Source organism: Equus caballus, chromosome 15 (genome assembly GCF_041296265.1).
Source record: "Equus caballus isolate H_3958 breed thoroughbred chromosome 15, TB-T2T, whole genome shotgun sequence".
NCBI lineage: Eukaryota > Metazoa > Chordata > Mammalia > Perissodactyla > Equidae > Equus > Equus caballus.
In genome coordinates, this window is record NC_091698.1 from 57,534,101 (window position 1) to 57,549,239 (window position 15,139).

Below are 15,139 nucleotides of genomic sequence, written 5' to 3' on the forward strand. Positions count from 1 at the left end.
GGAGACCAGACACCCAGTCTCTGCCACCACCTCAGTGAAGTTTGCTGGTGAAATGACTTACCTGTTCTGGGCCCCAACCCATCATCTTCCAATGGAAATCAGCTCCTGGGGTCCTATTTATCACAAAGATGCCTCTCCATTTAGATGTGTTTAATGCTTGCCACGTGCTCAGCACTCACTACCTGAGAGAGAGGCACACATTATTATTACCATAATCATCATTTACCACCTGCCTGCCTCACTTGAACCCATTACTCACGCCGTCCTTTCCCAGGAGGAGCCTTTTGCCATTTCCCAGGGCTGATATACCTGCTCTTTGGGAGATGAATTTACTAAATGTTAAATTTTAAAGTGACCACTTCCAAATGCTTGGGGGAACTTGAAAGGGAAAATGGTATTAGATTTGGATTCCTCAATAAATATGCTTGCTTTCAGAAGTCCAGGGTGGATGAAGGTGGGTCAGAGCCCTCTCAAAGACAGTAAGAGAAAACAGCCTACCGAGTGACTTAGGGAGCAGAAGACCCAAAATACTGTCCACAGCCCAGGTCTTCCCACATGTCAACGATCTTACACATTTTCCTATTTCTCTTTTTCTTAAGCCAGGAATGATAATCTGGGAATAAATCCACATTTTCTAAGGGAGAAACACTGCCAAGCTTGTTAATCTCATGCAGATAGGATGTTACTTTTACTATATAGTAATATGGCTTCTTAAAAAACAAGTTGGAAGGAGGGGGGGAAAAAGCCCACCAAAAAAACAACAAATATTCGCCAACCCATATGGTCAGTAATTGCTGTTTAATAGTCCTCCTATTACAAACCTAAGAGGCAGCAGTCTGAATTACCAGTAGAGTATTAATAAACAGGAATGAGTTAATAGTGCATAAAGACCTTCTCGTGGAGCAGTGGGGGAGTTGAATATTCTTTTCTTCAGTCAGCTGTAAGTAATTACTGCATGGTGTGCTTCTGACTATTACCATAACAGAGCAATTGGACGTGAAGAATGGATAATACTACGGACATGGAGGTATTTTTAGAATAGCAGCAGTGAAGCAGGTAACTGGCCTACTCCAGTAGAAACCTTTAAATAAGTTTAGAAGACTTTTTTTTTCCCCTCCTTATGACATTTAGCCAGGGTAGAATTTTAAAAAGATCAATCTAATAAATTATTTAAAATAACTTTACAAAGAGGATGCCTGTGATATGTAAATAAGAAGGCAAGAAGGGAGGAAGGAAAAGCCTAAAAAGCCCAGGCGGACACGAGGCATCTAGCTGACGGTACTGTAACTACATAATCACAGGTTCCTTCCTGCTCCTCTGAGAGTACAGCCTGGATGCGAATCTGCTTGACTGGCTCCCACTGGCTGCTCAGGTGAAAGTGAAAATATTCAAATCAGAGCTGTAACTATGATTGCTGGAGTTGTGGGTTTTCTAAAATTGAGTTAGTCGTCCTCGGTGATTTAATGATGCATATCATTTATTTTAAAATATTATTACAGGGGCATTGACTGAGCTGTGGCTTCTTCTTCGAGGGACTGTCCATTATGCAATGCGCCAGGGTATGTCATGGGCCGTGGCGGGCTGCGATATTGTCTAACGGCACAACATATGTTCTCAGATGAAAACAGCTTGAGACTTTAATTCAGAAAGTGGTAATTTTGCAAATGCACACAAATATCATTTAAGGAATATTTTGAATTTTTTTTTCAGAGTGTAGGTCCTTCTCCTGCCTCCTGGCTGCGTGGGCCGATGCTGATTTTTCAATTTGCAGGTTTGTTAAGCATCATGGAATGTTTTGGTTCTCAATCAAGAATATTCTTCCCAAGTGGTTCCAAAGTCCTACGCTTGAAAATAAATGCATGTCCCCTTTGTCTCCTAGCAGCATGTGTTCCAACATACAATAGCAGCACAGGACAGAGCCAGGCAATGCCTTTGATTGAACCATCCTATAGGTTTTTAACTTGCCACTCACATGGGCTGGAAGCTTGCTTCAGGCCCGGCGGCATGCTCTCTTCTTAGGGCATTACTGGCAGCTGGAGTCCAATGGGGGTGGTGAGGAGCCAGGGCTCCAGTCCTCCTCCTGGTGGGATTCCTGTCCTACCTTGTGGCACAGGAGCTGAACAGAGGATGAGCTGCCTCCATGCCGATGACTTCAGGGTCCACCTGAAGAGAAGAGGCACAGTCTACAGGACAGGTGGTAATGCGCAACTGATCCCTGCCCACTGCTTTGAAGTCCGCTGACAAACAATGTGTGTGAAATAAACACTGTCACATTTATTTCTCCTGAAAAACCTCATCATTGTGTCTGAGCTCCGCCAGCCAGCATATTCTGATTCATCCAGGCACAGCCCCTTTCTTGCTAAAAGATGCTGCAGTACAAATTTACAGCTGTGTGTTTCACCTGTTTAGCTGGTCATTCTCAATAGCAGTCAAGGGCACACCTGTAGAGGTGTTACTATAACCCAGAGAGAGCAGCGGCTTCTCTGTATCCCTGGTTTTGATTTCCTTTTTTTCATGCATTTGAAAAGAGAATCGCTGTCCTTTCCTTAAGTCTACAGAAAGATGAGGACAAAGGAAAATCTGGCTAATTAAATGCCAATTTTTAACAACATTTTTCACATAGGACAAAAATCAATGGTCATTTCCAGAAAGTGCTCAATACTTCATAATTTAGGGCAGTTCAGCATCCAGCAACTTTGTGTTTCTGATTGAGAGAAATTTTGAGATACTTATAGCCAACTTTGCACGTGACCGCACTGTTTGTCCCCCATTTAAACTTACTCTACACCCCAATTAATCATGAGCTTCCCGAGGGCATGAGCTGTACCTCTGGGGTTTACCCCCAAGGTTGCCTCCCTGTCCACAGGACCAGCACAAAGACTTTCCCAGGAAAAGATATCACCAACAATCGGAGCTGTTGCTATTTTAGATCTAGACAACCCTCTGGGGAACAAAAGAATAAGAGATTTTTCCCAAGAGTGAGACTAAGGGGGGAAAGGAGGCTCCAAAGCCTTTATATTTCCATTTAGCTCTAAGTAGCCCAGGGGAAAGAAAAGTCTGGAATTGTTAGGAAGCCAAGTAGTTTCAGAGGCCACCATTTTACCTCTAAAGTATTTCAGCTAGTACCTCTCTAGGTAAGAATTCTTAGTTTTTTCAGGCATTTCCATTGAAACAACTTAGCAGGCCAACACTCCAATAAGAACCAGTGAAAAGACAAATTATTTAGAATTGATTATTCAATTCAATTGGTATAAAACTTTCCAGAGGGGTTGAATTCAGCTACCTTACTCATGGGTTATCATGACAACCAGTAGAACTCACAAGAAATCCCTTTTTTTCAGTATTAGGTAAATAATCCTCTGAAATGTCCAGTTATATTGTATTGCATATCGCAGTGATAATAATAGAGGTCTAAATAATCTGGCATCTACCTACTTCATTGATTTCATCTCCTACCATCCTCCCCATGGTCTTATTTCAGTTCCTCCATCACCCTCCTGGCCTCTGGGTCTTTGTGACATCTATTCCTTCTGCCTGGAAGGCATTCAACCTCAGTTTAAATGTTATCTCCAAGAAACTATTCTTAATAGTTTTCCGGGCATTCTCTAAACACTACTCTGCTTTATTTCCTTCATAGCATTTATACTAGTTGATATTTTCTTGTTTGCATGTGTGCTAGATTGAACTGTTCTCAGTTCTTGATTCCCTCCCAGCTATAATATACATGCCACAGGACATGTAGCTATGGGTAGAAAACAACTCCCACCCCATTGATGTTAGGCTTAGCCATGTTACTTGCATTGGTTAATTAAATGTTGGCAGACTAGGTAAGAACAGAGACTTTAAATATGCTGTGTGTCTTGCTTGCATCCTGGTGTTCCTGCCATTCCCTCTAAGAAAAATATGCTGTAAGTAGTCACTTTTTGAAGAAAAATAAAGATTCTTAGAACAAAACTGAACCTGACCAGAGGCCTAGAACCAAGTTCCCCCACAACCTGAAGTAGTGCTGTTTCAGCCAACACATGGGACCATGAACAAGAAAATAAACACTTGTTTGAGCCTCTGAGATTTGGGTTTGGATGTGAGGCTTGTCACTCTTCATTAACGTGGCAATTGCTAAATAATATAGAAATTATACCAGAATTGGGCTTCTGCTGTCAAAAAAATTCAAAATTTGTGTCATTTGGTTTGGATCATGTGGTAAATAGAGAAAAAAACTATAAAAAACCATAATAAGAAGCTGAAACAATAACTCATATTACATAGTGACAAAACACTCAATAAAACTATTGAGTGCAATAACCCAGAAGGCAAAAAGTGTACTAAGTATACTTATAGCATTGGGCTGGGAAGTTTTTGAGGCAGAGTGTTCATAGTATGAGTTGGCTGCTTGTATCTGTATTTGATAAGTTACTACAAGAAAGAAAGAAGCTTGGGGAAAAAAACTGGTTTGCAAGCAGAATTGAGGGAAATTGAGAGAACCTAGAAATTCTGAGAATTGTAAGTTTGAAAAATTAAATCATTTCTCTCTATCTAAAGGTGTAGCCATTGGAACATTGTCGTAAAGCCAAGACAAAATCAAGAAAGTGATTGTCACACTCTTTGTTAAGACCCCTAAAAAGATTAAGGACACTGAGGATGCAGCTCATAAATGACTAATACAGGCAAAGTACCTACGCTTATGCCTAGAAAGAAGTATATCTCTAAAAGAATGGTGGGTGAGGCATTTGGCACGTGGAGTTGACTGGAATCATACATAGAAAACCCATAAAGTTTTGGAGAGAGTTGTAGTAGAAAAATTGCCATCAGCTTGGATTTAAAAATACTATGTCTGTTTGAGATATATAAAGATCTCTGGGCCCCCCAAAATTTTACAGGCAGGAAGCAGGATGAGAAATCTGCTAGTTACAAAGAAGGGCATGTTCTCCAGTACTCATCAGAAAAGCCAAGGGTGAAAAAGGAAGAAGTTCCAAGAGGCGAGCAAAGACCATGTGCAACCGGATATTGGTGATCAACTCCCAGGTGCAGAACCATGGCGTGTGCAACCTCTTGCGACAGGAACCTGGAAAAATTTGCCCAGGAGAATTTCAAAATTGCTATCTATCAGAGACTTCTGTTTCTCCCAGTTTTCTCCTTGTTGAATGCAACCGTTTGTTTACCCTTTCCGTATTCTAACATAGTATATTAGACATATGAGGGCAGATAACATATCATTTCAGTTCATAGACATCCAGTTCGAGAGAAGTTCTATCTAGACCTGACATGGATCGTGGGATCATGCACTTTGAACCTGTTGCCATAATTGGGTGAGCCTCTGTGGGTTTCTTGGGATGGTAATGAGTATATCCCATATGCAGAAGGATCCTGAAAAATTGTTACCATGAGAGCAGACTGTGTAGATAGATTGAATTATTTTCAACTCTTCATTCCTTTCCTATTATAAAAGTATACATTCACAGTTTTTTCCATATAACTTTCAGTTCTTCCTACTATGAATGAAAAATACTCCTTTGATCCATTCATATTGGGCTTGGCATGTGAATTGTCTTGGTTAATGAAGTGGCAGTAAATGAGACAGAAGCAGAGTTTTAGACTTGCTGGCATGATCTGGCTTCTTCTCTTGTGCTCCTGCCATTCCTCATGAGAAGAACACGACCTAGATAGCTACTGGTCCAGGGAGAAACTGAATCCCTGGACCAGTAGAGCAGATCTGATCCCAGTCGACACTTTTGAGCCAAGATAAGCTGAACCCTGCTAAGATCGGTCACCTTCCAGCTGACCCACAGAACTGCTAATGAGACAAATGAACGTTTGGTGTTTCAATTCAGAGATTGTAGAATTGTTTGTTTTACAGCATTATTGTAGTATAAATGCGGACTGATACAGTTTACAAGTTTGTTTATTGTCTGCCCCCATGAGAAGGTAAGCTCTGTGAAAATAAGAATGTTTTCTATCCTGTTCATGTATATATTTCAGTGAACAGAAACATTGTAAGCAGATAGTCATTGCACAATAAATATTTTTAAATGAATAAATGAAAAATATAATATATAGTAAGAAACTACAAATTTAACTATCTATTAGAACCTTCTTTGGGCATATCTTTTACTAAAAACTTAAGATTAAATTCACAGTGGCCAAAGAATGGCATACCTATAGGAAAAGAAACCATTTGGAGTTCTTCATAACAAACTATTAAAGATCTCCTCCAATGGTGTTAGGGATGTCTGATATAGAGACAGCTGTAGTGACCAGCATAGTTAATTCGGTTGAGAAAGGAGGATTATTATGAGAATGTTCCAGTTGTCTTTATATCTGCAGTTCCAGCACAATATGGGCTCTCAATACATGTACGTTCAAATGAATTGACTTTTAGAGCTCATAGAAGCTTTTATACCCTACTTGACCTTTAGTCATAGAAGATATTAAAATGACATCAGCAAATAATGCAGGCCTGTGCTTAATTCTTCGCTCTGCTGAAAACTCTCTAACTTGAGAGAAGCTTCGTCGTGCATTTGAGGTCAACCTTAGAGAACACGGTACTTTCTTCTCTTTCCACTGATGAAAAGGCAGGAACTGTACAGATATGCTTAACAGAACTTGTTTTTTAGCCTTTTATATTCTCCAAATCAACACATTTCACTGTCTTGCTTAGCAATCCTTTCCTTTAACCCAAATATTCACCCCTTAATTTAAGGCAGTAATTCCACTGAACACTTTAGTTTCCATCCACTGTCACCCAGCCCCTACCATGTACCACAAACTCTGCTAAATCTTGGGGATATAACATTTAAGTAATACACAGTTCTTGCCACCAAGGTGTCTATTGGAGAGCAAAGAAAATCTGACTATGCTGCTTTAAAGTAAGTGCTACAGTTGAACAATACATCATGAGAACACAAAAGTGGGGCATCTAAATGATACTGAGGGACCAACAAAGAATGGAATTTGAAATAGAAGTAGGAGATAACGAAGGGGGTAACAATGTGAGAGAAATTTCCCCAAACGTGTTTCTGTTTATGCTTAAAGGAAGGGTGGCCCCATTATAAGAAAATAAACACCAGTGTATCCTGGAAAGAAAGTGACATGAATGACCAGATGCACACTCTAGTACTAATGGAAAAGGCAAAACGAGGAGTGTGCGGAGTCCTCAAAGACTCTTTCTTGGAGTGTGGTATACATACCTCACCACAATCTCAAGGGAAGTGATGAAATGGTAAGGAAGCACAAAACAGCAATTTTTCTAGGAAAGAGAACAACAGAATCTACTGATTGGAGCAGTTTGTCCTCTTATTGAAAGTGCCTTTTTCTTTTTTTTTGAAAGGCACTTGAAGTCAGTAAAGAGAAATTAAAAAACCAGAGAAGAAAGGCTAAAGTGTCAGAAGACCAAATCATATAATAAAGGAGAAACAGGGTGGAATCTGATCTGCCACAGTGAGGGTATGAGGGGACAGACGACCGTCAGCGTCTGAAGCATCTTGTAGAGACTCAAAACAAACTCTGAGGGTTGATTGATTAGACAAGATAAGGCGCCCTAAGGCGAAGGTTCAAGAGTGTATATAGTCGGTTTAAAAGTTTTCTGACTTAGTGGAGGGCATTTTTGAAGATAGCTGGAAAACGTTAATTAAATTTGTGAAGTAAATGCATATCCCCAAAGTGTTTGTTTTGTGTCTGCTCATTTTTTAATCTCTCATATTTGTTGGAACTAAATTGTGCCAATGACACGTAAAAGTCTTTAATGATATTTATCTTCCCTTATCTCTTTCACTCCACTCCAGCTGCTGCTCCCACCATCCTGGAGGGCTACACAGAGTCGCTGCTCTAATAGCAAACCTTATTCTAATATTTTCTGAAAATAACTTGTTTCTCCTGGATGTCTATGTCTTTTTTTTTTTTTTTTTTTGAGGAAGATTAGCCCTGAGCTAACTACTGCCCATCCTCCTCTTTTTGCTGAGGAAGACTGGCCCTGAGCTAACATCCGGCCCCACCTTCCTCTACTTTATATGTTGGATGCCTACCACAGCATGGCGTGCCAAGCCGTGCCATGTCCACACCCGGGATCCGAACTGGTGAACCCTGGACCGCTGAAGCAGAAGGTACGAACTTAACCGCTGGGCCATGAGGCTGGCTCCTATATATGTCTATTTTGAAGAAGATAGCTTTAGTAGGAGAGCATGTAATCTCCAAGACAATTTTCTTTCAGGGAACACATTGACAGGAACCCTGTCACATTTCTTTATTAACTGAGATACAAATCACAGAAGACCATAGACGATTCCCTCCTGACCACAAATTCTAACACACAAACTACAAATAACTTTATGATTCTTCTGACAGAAACCAAAGGCAAATCGAAGAATGGTACAAATAGGCAGATGCCATGATTACATCCCCTTCTCTCTTTTTAATTTTTTAAATAATCGTCAACATATTTCATAATTGTCATTTTCCATTGTCTTACTTTATATAATTTTATCATCAGTGCAAAGAAACAAAGTGTAACTGAAAATAAATAGAGAGGAAAAAATACTTTAAAAAGAATTTACCTAGTTGAGAATAGCTTATATTTTTACATGCATGGCTGGACTTGATCTTCATAACAAATTGGGGGGGGGGCAGGTAGACCATGAGAGCAGGTAAGAGGATGGTTTTGGGGTCATAAATGCCTGGGTAGAATCCCACTCATTAGCTGTAGGATGTAGGGCAGGCTAGTTAACATCTCTGAGGCTCAGCTTCCATCCTTTGTAAAACAGATGTGATGAACCTACCTCATAGGTATTTTGTAGGGATTAAATGAGGGAAAATAAAGGCCTTGGTACACAGGACTAAATAAATAAGTCTATAAATACCAGCTAGAATTAGTATTGCAAAGCTGTTACTATTTTTTTCCCACTTGACACACGAGGCTACTGAGCTAGAGAGAGAGGGAAGTTAACAGACATACTTGTCCAGAACATGCCTAAATACACTGCTGACCACACTGAGCGAAAACTTTATTTTTAACATTCAGAGGCAACCTGTCCATGGTTAGCACTTCTAACAGGAAAAAATTAAAATCCATTAGAAAAATATATATTGATTTCATTTGAACTAAATTATTAAATATCTTTTTAATAACTGTATCAATCTAGTTACAATCTTTCAAAAATGCAGTGAGGCACAGTCTGAGGGTTGGCAGGGCCCTGAGAGATCAAACCCAATGTACAGGGTGGCCCGTCACAGGCTCTCCCCCTCTTGCTAGCCAACTCTTGCCTTAATGACATAATTAAATGACTATAAAGTTCCATAATTCTTTCTCCTTTAATTAACTGGAGGAAAACCTCTTCTCTCTCAACATTGAAGATTCTGCTGTTTTACTTTGCATAAGGTTCAAAGGGCTAATGTTCAAACTCCATAACAATTGCAAAAACTACAAATATTTTTTAAAATAAATGAATAATAACTTGCATATAAATTCAAACTTTCAATCAACCATAAAAATCATCAGCCAAAATTAGTCCTGTATAGCTTGTGGTTGGTTTTCACCAAAAGTTGTTCTAGATAACAAATATAAACGTAGCAGAAGCCCAAATCACTGAATCGAATGATTCCCTTGAAAAGTCTTCTGGCCTCAAGAAGTGCAGCACTAAAACCCTTCCACAGAGGCTCAAGTTCTTTATGAAGAAAAAGTGTGAACTTGGGACAAGACACAGAATACACATGGTAAATTTTACAAAAGTTTATTGAAACCCCCTCTATTGTTCCTTTGACTTCGCATTAATACAACAGTTCTAATTCAGGCAGAAGTTGAAATTATCTCAATTAGTTGTATAATGGGGGATGGCCACATAAAAGGAACCCAGTGGTGCCACTTTGATGGGAAGAGGAAGGTGGAGAATTTATATTCTATCAGCTAGTCTTTCTTCCCATGTGGCATAGGCAAGATCTGGACATTTCTTTATGATCCCCAAGGACAGGACTCAGAGGGGATCAATTGAGCATAGTGGGCTCAGCATGGGGCCGCCTGTGCTAAAGGGCAAGGTGCCCCCTCAGCAGACACTCTGGGAGGGTTTTCCAGGACAGAGCTAGTTACATTATACAGAAGAGACTCAAAAAGCATCGGCAAAAACTGAGATGAGTCAGAGGCAACTGGGGTGATCTAAGAGTAGCAACCAAATAATAGGGGGGCAGGTCTCAAGTCAAACCTGCTGTTGACACTGGGCGGGAGTGGGGAGAAGAGAGCCAGGCAGAGGAGAGATCCTGCTACAGAGAGCTGTAGGCTGGAGACAGGACAAGGGCCCAAACACCCCTTTCCTCTGCTTCCATGGAGACAGGGCAAGCCCCTCAGCAGGGGTGTGCCTTAGGGCTGGGAAAGTTGTGCACAAACCTGTGCTCCAAGGTGTCACCCTCACTCAGCAAGCTATGTGCCCTAGTGCAGGCCAGTCAGTCTGGACAAAGGGAACATTCTTGACCTTGGTCATCTCAGAAGAGTGGCATTTTTTGTCATTTTAGAATTCATTCTAAGTTTAAGTCTGTGTTAGCTATAGCCCTATCTCTCAGACACCTGGACATCATCTTGAGGAAGAGAGAAGTGGGGGCCGGAGGACAAACTGAAAGACAGCATTTTTCAAAAGAGACTTAAGTCTTTCAAAGAAGACTCTACAAACCATCACAACGTTGAATACAGTGAATGTTAAAGTGAAAGGAGACTTACAAACCAGAAGAGACTGAAATGTTGCTAATGGATAATAAGTTGTTTTTACCATTCAGTGAAATGGAATTACATGGGCCAGGTTAGTGTTTTTAGAAATTAAAGGGCAGCATTTAATTTCTGTATATCTGAGCATAGCACAAAGAAATTTCCAACTCCATTGTGTGTGTGTGGTGTGCATGTGTGTGTGTGTGTGTGTAACATAAAACTAGAAGATTGTACCCTAAACATAATTATGGTTTTTTCCTACATAATGAGATGATGGATATTTATATTTTTGACTTTTCACTTTTCCACATCCTTCAATAGTTCTGCAATGAGCATGCATTCGTTGTTTAAAATCAAAGATGGATCAATGCTATTTTTAAATAATTGTTTATATCTTCTAGTTGTTTTTGTCTAAACCCCAACTGTTTTAAAAAATATGTGAAGTATTAGGTCAGCCACTCCTGTTTTATATATATTTATATGTCTATGTACATTTTAACTCATAAATCCTTTTTAACTTTAACTTTGCTCTGTTTTAATCCCTTTATTTCAAAGATCACGTTGTACCTCCTTTTTTCTCTTAAAGTTTCAGAATGGCCTTTGGCCAAATGCAATAAAATTGTGCCCTGACCTGACATAAAGAATGGAGTGTGTATATGAAAGCACTTTGAAAACTTAAAAGGACTTTAAAAATGCATGGCGATGTTGGTGGTGGGAGGAGGGGGAGGTGGGGGGGAGGGGGAGGAGACGTAAGAGGAAGAACTAGGTTGTATCTTCATATAACATAAATTTCAAAAGTCCTTCCTGAATGAATTTGCAAACAGAAGCAAATGGAGTCACCATGTGGCATTTCTGAATGCTCACAATTTTATAAAGTTAATCCCATACCTGTGGCAACACGGTACACCCCTTCAGGTTAACATTATTCTGTATCATTTGCTGCTGCTAAGACCTCTTCCAATAGAGCCAAAAGTATCTCAGAGCTATTGGTCTCCTCATGTGAACCCCAAGACCACCTCCCGTATCTGTATTAAGAGCTGTCCTAGAAGCGAGCTTTAATTAGGAAGACTCCTTTAAATCTGGAAACTGTCTCTAGAGTTTGTTTAGGGTTTTGTTAGTTTGCTTGTTTGAGAGGGAAGACCTAGAGATCCTAGAAGAAGGAGAAATTCTAAGAATGCTCTCCAAATTTGGATTGACTTAGAAGCCCTCTCGCCAGATTAAAAGAGCTATATAATTTGTTGGAAAAAGGTCCATCTTAACTTTCTAGGCTCCCCAGTGTAAGCATAGGGTGCAATAATCATACTCTAATGGTTAAAAGCATATAATGTAAAGTCAGACAGCCCAGACTCAGATCCCAGCTCTACCCCTTGTTAGTTATATGACCTTGGAGAAATCATTTGACCTGTCTTTCCCTTAAATTCCTCATCATAAATGGGGATTATAATAAGACTGTTTCATAGGGTTCTTGAGAAATTTAAATGCATCAATGTATGTGAAGTATGTACAACAGCATCTGGCGCTTACTATGTGTCCCATAAATGCTAATTATTTTTATGAAGGAGGGAGTCCTCAAGTGTATCCAGACCACCACAAGCCTCGGAGGTTCTTCCCCCAAGGAAGATAATCCTGCGAGGGCCTAGAAACTCTGAGAAAGGAATGTTTCACATAGCTCTTCATAGCTTACATGGTTTGTGTGCTGGTGATCTATTTGTGTGTGAACAGATGGGTGCCAAGCCTTCCGGATTCACTTAGGCAGAAGCAGGATGGGTTTGTGTTGAGGTATCCACACTTTCTGGCCAGGTCAGCTCTGGGATAACCCCATTCCTCAATATGGTTCTGTGACCTACTCATCTGGAACAAGATTCAACGTACTGGTCTTATGCCTTTTAGAAAGCAAACAAAGGAAATTTCTTAACACGGGAAACAATGTTAATTTCATGGATTTATTATTTTCTCCCCAGACATTTTGAGTACTCATGGCTCTCAAACAGCTGCTGAAATGAATACCGTTGGACAATAGAGAAAAACCTAGAAAACATGAGGCACAAAGATATGCTTTTACCTAAAGAGTCTTCTTTCCTCCATTTTTTGACCAAAGGAGAAATTACAACTAGGGAGGAGGAAGCAGAAGAATCTGCAATATAAGCTAACATTTTTCAAAAACAAGAGCATTTTTTCTAGGGCACCCTTACATATCTTGGAAGGGCAACTTTTACATGATTCTTGGCTTTATGGGGTTTAGTCAGAGTTTCAGCATTCTTAGATAAATTAACATTCATTGAAAATGATCAGCTGGCTTATGACCACACCTCACACCTCTGCCCAGTACATTAGTCCATCTCATCAATACACACTTTGGAAAAATGTTGGAGTTGGTCCTAAGCCACCGCTGCTGTATTTTAATGCATACATCAGAGAATTAGTTTTAGGTATTATTATCTGTGTCCATTCTCTTCTCTCCTTGCATCTTCCATTCCTTTCCTCATCTCCCACAACGTCAGCTTATTAAATATATATACTTTAACAGGCCCATAGAAAGTAAAACCACTTCAGATTCATTTTGGGCCAGAAGGGTCAGCCTGAATTCCAGAGTACATCTCAGTCCTCCACCACACACACATTGCTTCCCACTCCAGGGATTGCATTTCATCTTCCATCCATCCAGCTAAGGAGAACAGAGGCTAATTTAGGAGCCTCTTTATGCCTGTACATATTCAGCCAGAGGGGTCACTGCTGATTGATGCAAGACACTCTGTCCTCCAAGAGCTCGCCAAGTCCCTGCTGGTCCGGAGAGTAGCAACCAACAGTAACTCACCCTTTAGTGCCTGTGCATTTCTGTGCCTCGAGCTAGAAACAGTCAATAAACACCAGAGGCAACTTATGTTGCCTTAGATCACTAATAAACGCCTCACACCACCACCTCAGAGCCCTTTCTCAAAAATGTATTTCTCTACAGATAGATGCCAAGCCCTAGCAGCCAATTACCACAGAAATGCCTCAAAGGCTTGAAGGAGGAGGCAGGGAGAGAGAAGGGGCTCTCTCCAAAGATAAGAGTTATGTGCTTCCTCCTAATCAAACTTGCTACCTTTTCTTGAGCACTTCCTCTGAGCCAGGCACTGGGATGAGGTTTAACCTACATTATCTCATCCATTTTCCACAATTCTGGGACTCAAGAAGCTCCAGCCCATTTTACAGATGAGGGTACAGAGACTCACAGAGCTTAAGTAACTGCTTCTTTCTGCTTCTCCACTTCCCTCAGACCCCACACACAAAGGCTTGTGGACGTGTGTTGCAAAAGCAGCTGGGAAATTCCCCCAGATGCCAGGCAATTCAGACTGATTTCTGGGCCTCAGAACACTGCCACACTCCTTCCCTTACAGTGGAAAAAGGCTCAGTTACTCCACAGGCTGCCAGAAACATGCCCCACTGCATTTTGCCCATCATTTAGATTTTGTCAACACTTCCAGGGCCTTCCAGTTTATCTTAAGGGCGAGTGTCGAATATTCCGGCAAGTTTCTTTTGGTACTACAAAGCGCTAGGGTACTATGATATGCTATGGTACTGTGATAGGTTCTATATAAGGGAATGGAGTGTTAACCTTAAAAATAAAATAAAATAAAAGATGGCGTGGTCACAGTCTTCCACAATTATTTTCAATCATGCCACATTCCATAAAGCCAGTCCCTGGGTTAAGTGCTAGGAATAAAGAGAACAAACACGCCTGGGCCATAGAGTTTATCGTTCCTTTTCATTCTTCCTCTGCTCTATCACTATTTCCTAAGGAGACTAATTACCTGTCCTTATACACACAAGTCTTAGGCAGACTTATGTGCAGGATGAAGCACCTGCATTGGCCAAAAATCTATCTGGCTACTAACTACAGAAAAGCTAACACCTCCACATCCTGAAAAAATCATATAGCTGGAAACTGGTTATGGTCTGAGAGGTTAGAGCTGTCAGTGTCCCACCTCATCATGCTTCTCTCTTGCAAGAACTGAACCACAGACTATCATGAACTTTCAACTTTTTCTCAAGCCTCCCTAGAAACTCACAACACACGAACATTAAATACCCAAAATAATTGCTTATCTGTAATAGCTGCGGCATGAAGGACCCTGGGGATGCTGCCTTACATCGCCTCTCACCGAGCCATTCTGCAACATTTCCGTGAAGTGAAGGAGCAGACGTGAGCTGTCTCCTCTTTGCAAGAAAATGGATGAACTTCTGGAAGTGGTAGATCCAGTCTTGAATTTTGGGATAAGGATCACCACCCTTTTCTGTTGTGGAGAAACATGACCTAATATTATTAATACTAATTAATACTAATTAAACTTAATTAATGACAATATCTTATATTTCTAAAGTGCTTCCCTATTTCTCAAGCAGGTTCTCATCTGTGAATTCACTGGATCCACATACCAAACTTTACCTTGGTATAAACATTTTGATATTTTTCTCAAT

The 15,139-nt window shown here is 40.4% G+C and overlaps 1 long non-coding RNA gene across 4 annotated transcripts in view; it reads right to left on the bottom strand.

Moving 5' to 3' along the window:
• Window positions 1-15,139, bottom strand: part of LOC111768098 (uncharacterized) — a 592,572-nt gene that overhangs the window by 14,779 nt on the left and 562,654 nt on the right. For 2 of the 4 annotated variants that reach the window (XR_011426438.1, XR_011426437.1), the window contains 2 exons: window positions 1,973-2,163; window positions 62-182 (listed from right to left, as the gene is read on the bottom strand). The exons of 1 other annotated variant lie outside the window; for it this stretch is intronic. This is a non-coding gene — a long non-coding RNA (uncharacterized lncRNA). The remainder of the gene's footprint in view (window positions 1-61; window positions 183-1,972; window positions 2,164-15,139) is intronic. One more of the 4 variants, XR_011426439.1, reaches the window with a different exon arrangement.